General features: G+C 43.9%; 1 protein-coding gene across 1 annotated transcript in view; it reads right to left on the reverse strand.

Annotated features, from left to right (window-relative positions):
* The window catches only part of ADGRV1 (adhesion G protein-coupled receptor V1), a 251,651-nt gene that overhangs the window by 81,949 nt on the left and 157,330 nt on the right, over positions 1 to 12,372 (reverse strand). The window lies entirely within an intron of this gene.

The raw sequence follows: 12,372 nt of genomic DNA on the forward strand, positions 1-12,372 counted from the left end.
CCTTCTTTATGGTCCAGCTCTCACTTCCATACATCACTACTGGGAAAACCATAGCTTTAACTATACGGACCTTTGTCGGCAAAGTGATGTCTCTGCTTTTTAAGATGCTGTCTAGGTTTGTCATTGCTTTTCTCCCAAGAAGCAGGCGTCTTTTAATTTCGTGACTGCTGTCACCATCTGCAGTGATCAAGGAGCCCAAGAAAGTAAAATCTCTCACTGCCTCCATTTCTTCCCCTTCTATTTGCCAGGAGGTGATGGGACCAGTGGCCATGATCTTGGTTTTTTTGATGTTGAGCTTCAGACCATATTTTGCGCTCTCCTCTTTCACCCTCATTAAAAGGTTCTTTAATTCCTCCTCGCTTTCTGCCATCAAGGTTGTGTCATCTGCATATCTGAGGTTGTTGATATTTCTTCCGGCAATCTTAATTCCGGCTTGGGATTCATCTAGTCCAGCCTTTCGCATGATGAATTCTGCATATAAGTTAAATAAGCAGGGAGACAATATACAACCTTGTCGTACTCCTTTCCCAATTTTGAACCAATCAGTTGTTCCATATCCAGTTCTAACTGTAGCTTCTTGTCCCACATAGAGATTTCTCAGGAGACAGATGAGGTGATCAGGCACTCCCATTTCTTTAAGAACTTGCCATAGTTTGCTGTGGTCGACACAGTCAAAGGCTTTTGCATAGTCAATGAAGCAGAAGTAGACGTTTTTCTGGAACTCTCTAGCTTTCTCCATAATCCAGCGCATGTTTGCTATTTGGTCTCTGGTTCCTCTGCCCTTTCGAAATCCAGCTTGCACTTCTGGGAGTTCTCGGTCCACATACTGCCTAAGCCTGCCTTGTAGAATTTTAAGCATAACCTTGCTAGCGTGTGAAATGAGCGCAATTGTGCGGTAGTTGGAGCATTCTTTGGCACTGCCCTTCTTTGGAATTGGGATGTAGACTGATCTTCTCCAATCCTCTGGCCATTGCTGAGTTTTCCAAACTTGCTGGCATATTGGGTGTAGCACCTTAACAGCATCATCTTTTAAAATTTTAAATAGTTCAGCTGGAATATCATCACTTCCACTGGCCTTGTTATTAGCAATGCTTTCTAAGGCCCATTTGACTTCACTCTCCAAGATGTCTGGCTCAAGGTCAGCAACCACACTACCTGGGGTGTACGAGACCTCCATATCTTTCTGGTATAATTCCTCTGTGTATTCTTGCCACCTCTTCTTGATGTCTTCTGCTTCTGTTAGGTCCTTACCACTTTTGTCCTTGATTATGGTAATCTTTGTACGAAATGTTCCTTTCATATCTCCAATTTTCTTGAACAGATCTCTGGTTTTCCCCATTCTATTGTTTTCCTCTATTTCTTTGCATTGCTCATTTAAGAAGACCCTCTTGTCTCTCCTTGCTGTTTTTTGGAAATCTGCATTCAGTTTCCTGTATCTTTCCCTATCTCCCTTGCATTTTGCTTGCCTCCTCTCCTCCGCTATTTGTAAGGCCTCGTTGGATAGCCATTTTGCTTTCTTGCATTTCCTTTTCCTTGGGATGGTTTTTGTTGCTGCCTCCTGTATAATGTTACGAGCCTCCATCCATAGTTCTTCAGGCACTCTGTCCACCAAATCTAAATCCTTAAACCTGTTCCTCACTTCCACTGTGTATTCATAAGGGATTTGATTCAGATTGTATCTTACTGGCCCAGTGGTTTTTCCTACTTTCTTCAGTTTAAGCTGGAATTTTGCTATAAGAAGCTGATGATCTGAGTTACAGTCAGCTCCAGGTCTTGTTTTTGCTGACTGTATAGAGCTTCTCCATCTTTGGCTGCAGAGAATATAATCAATCTGATTTCGATGCTGCCCATTTGGTGATATCCATGTGTAGAGTCGTCTCTTGTGTTGTTGGAAGAGAGTGTTTGTGATGACCAGCTTGTTCTCTTGACAGAACTCTATTAGCCTTTGCCCTGCTTCATTTTGAACTCCAAGGCCAAACTTGCCAGTTGTTCCTTTTATCTCTTGATTCCCTACTTTAGCATTCCAATCCCCTGTAATGAGAAGAACATCCTTCTTTGGTGTCATTTCTAGAAGTTGTTGTAGGTCTTCATAGAATTGGTCAATTTCACTTTCTTCAGCACTGGTAGTTGGTGCATAAACTTGGATTACTGTGATGTTAAAAGGTCTGCCTTGGATTCGTATCGAGATCATTCTGTCATTTTTGAGATTGCATCCCATTACAGCTTTTGCCACTCTTTTGTTGACTATGAGGGCCACTCCATTTCTGCTACAGGATTCTTGCCCACAGTAGTAGATATGATAGTCACCCGAACTGAATTCGCCCATTCCCTTCCATTTTAGTTCACTGATGCCCAGGATGTCGATATTTATTCTTGTCATCTCATTTTTGACCACATCCAGCTTACCTCCACTCATGGTTCTTACATTCCAGGTTCCTATGCAATATTTTTCTTTACAGCATCGGACTTTCCTTTCGCTTCCAGGCATATCCGCAACTGAGCGTCCTTTCGGCTTTGGCCCAGCCGCTTCATCAGCTCTGAATCTACTTGTACTTGTCCTCCGCTCTTCCTCAGTAGCATGTTGGACGCCTTCCGACCTGAGGGGCTCATCTTCCAGCGTCATAACTTTTATATGCCTGTTGTCTTTGTCCATGGAGTTTTCTTGGCAGGGATACTGGAGTGGCTTGCCAGTTCCTTCTCCAGGTGGATCACGTTTAGTCAAAACTCTCCACTATGACCTGTCCATCTTGGGTGGCCCTGCATGGCATAGCTCATAGCTTCTCTGAGTTATTCAAGCCCCTTCGCCACGACAAGGCATTGATCCATGAAGGGGATAATAATAATAATAATAATATATTATTTATACCCCGCCCATCTGGCTGGGTTTCCCCAGCTACTCTGGGTGGCTTCCAACCAAATATTAAAAACAGTACAGCATCAAACATTAAAAACTTCCCTAAACCGCCTTCAGTTGTCTTCTAAAAAAAAAAAGTTGCTTATTGCCTTGACATCTGATGGAAGGGCATTCCACAGGGCAGGTGCCACTACCGAGAAGGCCCTCCGTCTGGTTCCCTGTAACCCCACTTCTCACAATGAGGGAACCGCCAGAAGGCCCTCGGTGCTGGATCTCAGTGTTTGGGCTGAATGATCGGGGTGGAGACGCTCCTTCAGGTATACAGGACCGAGGCTGTTTAGGGCTTTAAAGGTCAGTACCAACACTTTGAATTGTGCTCAAAAACGTACTGGGAGCCAGTGTAGATCTCTCAGGACTGGTGTTATATGGTCCTGGCGGCCACTCCCAGTCACTAGTCTAGCTGCCGCATTCTGGATTAGTTTTAGTTTCCTAGTCACCTTCATAGGTAGCCCCACATAGAGCGCATTGCAGTAGTCCAAGCAGGAGATATCTCTGGCGAGATAGTCTGCGGGCAGGTAGGGTCTCAGCCAGTGTACCAGATGGAGCTGGTAGACAGCCGCCCTGGACACAGAATTAACCTGTGCCTCCATGGACAGCTGTGAGTCCAAAATGACCACCAGGCTGTGCACCTGGTCCTTCAGGGGCACAGTTACCCCATTCACACTGAGAACCTGTGTAGAATACAGGAAAGCTTATATATTGCAATGGAATCGTTTGCATTGCTATATTCAACCTGAGAACATCACAGTGCTATAAATATAAAAGCTGTAAAAAAACAACAACACAGCACCAAACAAACTAGCTTTCACCTTAAGGACTTTATTTGGAAAATTGTGTGCCCCAAAGAATTTCTCTTACTGTCTCCTGCTTTTTCCTCTTGTTCTTTAAAGAGATTGTAGAAGGGGCAGTTACACTCTGGCTTCTCTTTAGATCGTAAAAGGCACACTTGACAATCCTAGACAGAACTTGCCTCAATGAAGAGGCAAAAGCCAGACACCTTTACCACAGTTCACATTTTACTCTTTGCCTTTTTCATTGCTTCCTAGCCTATCTTCTGGATCAGGCATCCCCAAACTGCGGCGCACCAGATATTTTGGCCTACAACTCCCATGATCCCTAGCTAACAGGACCAGTGGTCGGGGAAGATGGGAATTGTAGTCCAAAACATCTGGAGGGCCGAAGTTTGGGGGTGCCTGTTCTGGATTGATCCTCAACACCAGTGCTTGGAAATGTTCCAATGAGGACAACAGGACTACTGTAGTAAGTATATTATGACTGTGGTCAGTCTTTAGTTAAAAAGACTAGATGCTTTAACACATGAATCGAAGTACTGCAAGAAAAATGTTTGGGGGAGGAAGTGGCAAAGCAACTGCTAACCCTAATGTCACAGATGGGTGAGGCAGGCATAAAAATGTCTGGCTTCCACTGACCGAGCTGCTCAGCTCCCAGGGAAAGGCAGGACAGGCAGAAAACAGTAGAAAAGGAGGAGGAGATGTCACATAAACCGAGGAAGGTAGGAACCAGGAAGGCTGACAAGACAGTGTGCCAAGGAAACCAGGCAGCAGAAGGCTTAGGAAATGTGATGGAAGGGGTGGTCCAAATAGCAGTGAGAGGAAGAGAAGAAATGTGAAAGAATCTGATGGGAGAGGGAATGGGTAGAAAAAAGTTGCACATGGTCAAGAATCGAGGGGTGAGAAGCATACAAACTGATTGAAAAAGAACCCTGACTGACTGCAGGCCTCTAATGTTGCACTTAATACCATGAACTACCAGGTACCTTGCTATAGTACCAGACAAAAGGTCTCATTTACACATGATTTGTGTCAGAGCAGTGCCTCACCATTCATTCAGCCAAAGTGTGAACAGAAACAGTTCAGGGCTAACAGGCAATTAATTTGTAGGTCCTGAATAATACTGACAAGGACAACGCAAAAGAAGAGCTTAGCAAGGGGGTGGTGTGGATGTAGAGCAAAATAATTTGTTTCCGAATGGTGCAAGCAACTACAAAATAATTGCAGGAAATCAGGGCTATATCTACTGTTAATGCTTCCATTCAGCTCAGGGGCACTCTCTGTGACCCCCTTTGAAAAGTGGATTATGCCTATGTACACTATCATTTTCTGAATATCACATCTCGCTGCTTGTGTATTGTTAACAAAGATTCTGCAACCTGCTATCAGTGGCAAAAATTCAGCTAAGCCTTTTCACACTGTCTCAGTTCAGAAGCAGTGTGTGTGTGTGGCCATTATGCAATTACTGGAAACAAACACAAAATCCCATGTTTAAAGTCAGTACAAGAAATGCAAATTCAATATCACAACCCAGGATATCTTCCCGAATGCTTGAAAAGCATCAGCATGCTGAAATGAGCTCATCTAACATCAATAAGTTTCTTTAAAGCTAAGTCTTCCTGCAATTGATTTGATGTACCTATCAGTGGTCTGAAACAGGAAATACTGAAACTTTTACTTTCTAGCACATGTATAGTGCTCCCAATATAGCTAAACCCAACTATTTTGCATTAACTGCTGGGATAAGCTTCCTGATAACATCCTCCCATGACAATACAAGAACCATGCCGCCTAGGGGAAGCTGTGTATGGGAAATCTGAGAGCCCTCAAAGTTAAATGGGCAGCTTCCTGACTGGCTATGGGTCTGCCCATGCATGTACCTATATCATGGGAAGACTGGCAGCCAGTCAGGGAAGCTTCCTGTGGAATGTCAGAGCTGGTGCATTAAAGAGGAATTAGAAGGGGAAACCTGTGAGCTCACGACTCACCATGGCTCACTTCTCTTATGCACAACTATGGTTTCTTATGATGTATGAAGCAGCAAAGGCCTGTGTGATGCCTCCAGATTCTGCTTGTGCCAGCCCATGCCTGTTTCTTACAAAGCCTTCTACATTAGCTTGGACTTCCTAAGATTTTGTGATGGAAATAGAGTAGCTCACCTGACATTAGAGATGGGGGAGAAATTGGATTCAATTCACATTTAAAGGTGAATCTAACCAATTTGCACTTTCTTAAAACAATTTGCAACCCCCCCAATGAAGCCATCCTTAGAAATCTGCACTTCTCTGAATATTGCAATGCCAAATAATGTGTGCAAAAATGCACTCAAAGGTAATGTGTGCATAAAATGTGTGTGTGAGCAAAACTAACATGCAAATGTGTGTTAAATTAGGGGGAATTGCTTTGCAAAAAAATGTGCATAATTCACACAAAAAGCCTGATTAAATAAAAGGGTTGTTGAGAAAATTAAAGTTGCAAACTAATGTGGAAATGTGGAGAACTTAACTGAAGAAAAGAAAAATGAAAAATGAAAAAGCAAAATAGTCATATCCTACCCACCCACCCCCCAGCCTACCTGAGGCCACCTAGTGAGTTAATGGCAGAGACGAGGTATGAAGTGTATGCTTCCTGATGCTGTTCCATGCCCAGACCCCAATTTTCAGATTGTTGGCTGGAATGGGAATTGCAGTAGGCAAGCAACCACCCCATAGGGCTGCCATATATCAAAAAGTAAAATTCCTGACACGCGCTGAGCTTTTTTTGTTTTAGGAAGACCCCAACCTTTTTTTAAAGAAACCCATCAAAACTGTTGAGCATTATGGGGGAACAAACCCAAATGGTTAAACTTTGGGGGGAAACCTCCTTCACCCCCAAATAGTGATTTAAAGCTTTTTGAGCCGTTTCCACCGCTATTTCCATCACATTGCCATATACCTGGGTTTCCCCTGACATTTTGCTGATTTGGCAAAATTCCCCCCTAAAGCCATTTTGACACCCAAAAACCAGGACATGCCAGGAATTTCCCTGCATAAATGCACAGATCCTCCTGTGTTGCCTTTCTGGTCCATGAATATGTTGTTAAAGGTTTATTTATCACACAATATGAAGCCTCAGCTGGCCAGCAAAATGGATACACATGCCATCCAATTAATCAGATATGATGGTATCCAGGCAATATGCATGCTTCCCCCCCCCCCACCCATGTGGAAGCAATGTATGTACAAAGTAGATAACGTGGCATATGTGAAGCAGCTGCGTCTTCCAGATCCCTGGCTCACAGTGAGCAATGAATACAGTTCAACATGGCATAAATGAGTGCACACTGTTCTGCGTTTCTCCATTTTTGAACTCTGAATTTGGCCTGAGGCAAATAAACTGGCAAGAGAAGACTCTAGTTCTTACAACAGAGGAGCATGATCAAAAAGACACTAGAGGTACCATACTCTGCTAGAGGCCATATTGAATGTTGATGACCTTGCTAAAGAGCAGGGGTCAGCAAGCTTTTTCAGTCGTGGGCTGGCCCACCATCCCTCAGACCATGTGGTGGGCCAGACTATATTTTTTTGGGGGGGGGTGAACGAATTCCTATGCCCCAGAAATAACCCAGAGATGCATTTTAAATAAAAGGACACATTCTACTCATGTAAATGCAAGCTGATTTCTGGACCGTCCATGGGCTGGACTGAGAAGGCGATTGGGCCGCATCTGGCCCACGGGCCTTAGGTTGCCTACCCCTGCTAAAGAGTGTCAGTAGATAAGGAAATCTGACCTATCAAACAAAGGTGCAAAATACTTACGGTAGCATATCAGCTTCATGCTAAAATTAAGAAATTGCTTATTATCTGGTACTTGGGGAAGGGAGGACAAGGAAACTGAATATCTGACAAAATATCTGCCACTGACAAAATATCTGCCACTGACAAAAAAACAGAGCATGTCATAACAATTACAAATTAGCCTACTTCCCTCACAGCCTGCTTCCAACTCTGCAAAAGGCAGAAGAGGGCTTGATAACAACCATGCACTGAAAGCTGCATGTAACTAAATTCTCAGGCTGATTTTTAGAGGTGGTACGGTAATCTTGTGAGCAGTAGTCACAGGAACTGGCCGATAGTTCACAAAGTGTTCAGTAGTACATCCTGTTTATCAGCTGCGTATGGTAAAAGTGACAGTAGCAACTATCAGATCACTTCTTAAACTGATGGGGAATGAAGAATGGCACCACAACATGAGCACATCAGACCCTGCCCAGCAAACGGGATGAAATGTTAATTCCCCAGCCCTATTCAAGCATTTGACCAAATGCAAGGGGGCTTTAGCAGGGGAGTGGGGTGCATGGCAGCCGTGTCTCAATACCCCAGCACATGCTGGTTTTGCTTCAGATCGTTGTCCCAGCGAATGGATTCAGCACACATGGGGACCTCCCCTCTCCCCTCACCTGTTTTAAGCCCACATGTGTCCACTCGAACGCCTGAATTGGACTTAAATCTCCATATAGAACACACATGCTACCCTCTATTGTATGTATGTAAAACGTAGCGATGTTGTGTGTTTGTAAACCCCCATCCCTCCCCCAATGAGAGCGTTAGCATGGTTAACCATGGAGGTCAGAGTAGCCACACACATTTAAACTTTTGTCTTGCTTTCTTCATGCTTAAAAAAAGACTTGTGCGCAAAATCGCACACCTAATGAAGGTATGCCAGCATTACATCACTCACAAAAGCGGAAAGCAAACGGCAAGTCGGAAATCAATCAGAGAAGTTAGAATTCAGATTTTCAGGCTGTGCAGCGCTGCATGCTCCTTCCTAGTCTCTCTCCCACAGACAATCATGGGAACAAGAACACACATTTAAAAGGAGATGATGTATTGCTAAAGCAGCTTTAGCAAGGAACCTTTCGGGAGCTAGTGCCTGCTGAACTGAGATGCGTCGTCCGTCCGTCCCCCCGCCTTTCCCCAGCGAGTGCCTTCCCTCCCCCTCGCCCCCTTCCCCACCTCTACTCTCTCCGTCATTGCTAAATAGTGCCGGCTCAAACTGGCTCGCTCCAGCCTCAGCAGCATCTTCCTTTCTCTCCCTCCCAGCTTTTGTTCCTCCTTTCAGAATACGGCACTCTCTTCTCCGTTCTAAGCGTGAGGAATCTGCTAACGATCAGTGCTGGCAAACTGTCATTTAGCAGCAGCCCGTGTTTTTTTGGGAAGAGAAAAATGTAACACTTTTAGGACAAAACACATTGTTAACAAGGTATGAGTTCAACTGCAGCATTAGTTGCTGTGTAAATCCAGGCTAGCAGAAGATGTGATTGAACCCCACGGCTATGCCCGCAATTCATGTTTACTGTTCTTCTTAATACCGTGTGATCCACTGAGTCTGATTTGAATGAAATAAAAGCTTATTTCCACGAGAGTTAAAGCTGCCTGAGAGTTATTTTTATAGTTCACTGTACCAGCCAGCTTAGCGAAGAACAATTTAAAATGCATTTCAAAATGCATCTGAAGTTCAAGGACCATGTTTATGTGAGAGAGTCATTTCCAAATCGATGAGGAATTATTCTTCCTTGAACGATATGAAACTAGAATCTTAAGAAACGCCTCTTATAATGTTTTCTAGGGAAAAAACTGTCAGGTGCAGTATCCCTCGACACAGAATGAGCAACGAAATGCGGCTATTCAATCCCACCAACTACCACTGTCACATTTTGGATTATAATCTAGGTCAGGGGAAAATATGTTGTCATGACTAACCAAAGCAACTGCAGCATGTGACCTGAAAGGGGGTGGGAGTCTCAAGATGCCTTGGATTTCTGAGAGGATGCTGAGACTCAACTTTTGGACTGAGCACTGAAGCTGCACACATACCAAACATTAAGCCCTGGCATCCTTTGAACCGAGACACTGCAAGGTGTATTGGGGCCAACCTCTTGGGTTACAGACTGATTCCAAAAAGGCTGTCACCTCAAGCGACCACCTGGTAGACTACTGCCGTTTCGCATATGGTGTTCTAATGGAAAGCTGTGACCAAATGAGAACTTTTAAGCTTGGTGAGATGTTCAGAGAGTGACAGTAAATAGCTACACAATAATCCCCTCTCTAGACCCCAAACGCTGGAAGATGAGCCCCTCAGGTCGGAAGGCGTCCAACATGCTACTGAGGAAGAGCGGAGGACAAGTACAAGTAGATTCAGAGCTGATGAAGCGGCTGGGCCAAAGCCGAAAGGACGCTCAGTTGCGGATATGCCTGGAAGCGAAAGGAAAGTCCGATGCTGTAAAGAAAAATATTGCATAGGAACCTGGAATGTAAGAACCATGAGTGGAGGTAAGCTGGATGTGGTCAAAAATGAGATGACAAGAATAAATATCGACATCCTGGGCATCAGTGAACTAAAATGGAAGGGAATGGGCGAATTCAGTTCGGGTGACTATCATATCTACTACTGTGGGCAAGAATCCCGTAGTAGAAATGGAGTGGCCCTCATAGTCAACAAAAGAGTGGCAAAAGCTGTAATGGGATGCAATCTCAAAAATGACAGAATGATCTCGATACGAATCCAAGGCAGACCTTTTAACATCACAGTAATCCAAGTTTATGCACCAACTACCGGAGCTGAAGAAAGTGAAATTGACCAATTCTATGAAGACCTACAACAACTTCTAGAAATGACACCAAAGAAGGATGTTCTTCTCATTACAGGGGATTGGAATGCTAAAGTAGGGAATCAAGAGATAAAAGGAACAACTGGCAAGTTTGGCCTTGGAGTTCAAAATGAAGCAGGGCAAAGGCTAATAGAGTTCTGTCAAGAGAACAAGCTGGTCATCACAAACACTCTCTTCCAACAACACAAGAGACGACTCTACACATGGATATCACCAAATGGGCAGCATCGAAGTCAGATTGATTATATTCTCTGCAGCCAAAGATGGAGAAGCTCTATACAGTCAGCAAAAACAAGACCTGGAGCTGACTGTAACTCAGATCATCAGCTTCTTATAGCAAAATTCCAGCTTAAACTGAAGAAAGTAGGAAAAACCACTGGGCCAGTAAGATACAATCTGAATCAAATCCCTTATGAATACACAGTGGAAGTGAGGAACAGGTTTAAGGATTTAGATTTGGTGGACAGAGTGCCTGAAGAACTATGGATGGAGGCTCGTAACATTATACAGGAGGCAGCAACGAAAACCATCCCAAGGAAAAGGAAATGCAAGAAAGCAAAATGGCTGTCCAACGAGGCCTTACAAATAGCGGAGGAGAGGAGGCAAGCAAAATGCAAGGGAGATAGGGAAAGATACAGGAAACTGAATGCAGATTTCCAAAAAACAGCAAGGAGAGACAAGAGGGTCTTCTTAAATGAGCAATGCAAAGAAATAGAGGAAAACAATAGAATGGGGAAAACCAGAGATCTGTTCAAGAAAATTGGAGACATGAAAGGAACATTTTGTACAAAGATTACCATAATCAAGGACAAAAGTGGTAAGGACCTAACAGAAGCAGAAGACATCAAGAAGAGGTGGCAAGAATACACAGAGGAATTATACCAGAAAGATATGGAGGTCTCGTACACCCCAGATAGTGTGGTTGCTGACCTTGAGCCAGACATCTTGGAGAGTGAAGTCAAATGGGCCTTAGAAAGCACTGCTAATAACAAGGCCAGTGGAAGTGATGATATTCCAGCTGAACTATTTAAAATTTTAAAAGATGATGCTGTTAAGGTGCTACACCCAATATGCCAGCAAGTTTGGAAAACTCAGCAATGGCCAGAGGATTGGAGAAGATCAGTCTACATCCCAATTCCAAAGAAGGGCAGTGCCAAAGAATGCTCCAACTACCGCACAATTGCGCTCATTTCACACGCTAGCAAGGTTATGCTTAAAATTCTACAAGGCAGGCTTAAGCAGTATGTGGACCGAGAACTCCCAGAAGTGCAAGCTGGATTTCGAAAAGGCAGAGGAACCAGAGACCAAATAGCAAACATGCGCTGGATTATGGAGAAAGCTAGAGAGTTCCAGAAAAACGTCTACTTCTGCTTCATTGACTATGCAAAAGCCTTTGACTGTGTCGACCACAACAAACTATGGCAAGTTCTTAAAGAAATGGGAGTGCCTGATCACCTCATCTGTCTCCTGAGAAATCTCTATGTGGGACAAGAAGCTACAGTCAGAACTGGATATGGAACAACTGAGTGGTTCAAAATTGGGAAAGGAGTACGACAAGGTTGTATATTGTCTCCCTGCTTATTTAACTTATATGCAGAATTCATCATGCGAAAGGCTGGACTAGATGAATCCCAAGCCGGAATTAAGATTGCCGGAAGAAATATCAACAACCTCAGATATGCAGATGACACAACCTTGATGGCAGAAAGCGAGGAGGAATTAAAGAACCTTTTAATGAGGGTGAAAGAGGAGAGCGCAAAATATGGTCTGAAGCTCAACATCAAAAAAACCAAGATCATGGCCACTGGTCCCATCACCTCCTGGCAAATAGAAGGGGAAGAAATGGAGGCAGTGAGAGATTTCACCTTCTTGGGCTCCTTGATTACTGCAGATGGTGACAGCAGTCACGAAATTAAAAGACGCCTGCTTCTTGGGAGAAAAGCAATGACAAACCTAGACAGCATCTTAAAAAGCAGAGACATCACCTTGCCGACAAAGGTCTGTATAGTTAAAGCTAT

The sequence above is a fragment of the Zootoca vivipara genome, chromosome 11 (genome assembly GCF_963506605.1).
Source record: "Zootoca vivipara chromosome 11, rZooViv1.1, whole genome shotgun sequence".
Classification (NCBI taxonomy): Eukaryota; Metazoa; Chordata; class Lepidosauria; order Squamata; family Lacertidae; genus Zootoca; species Zootoca vivipara.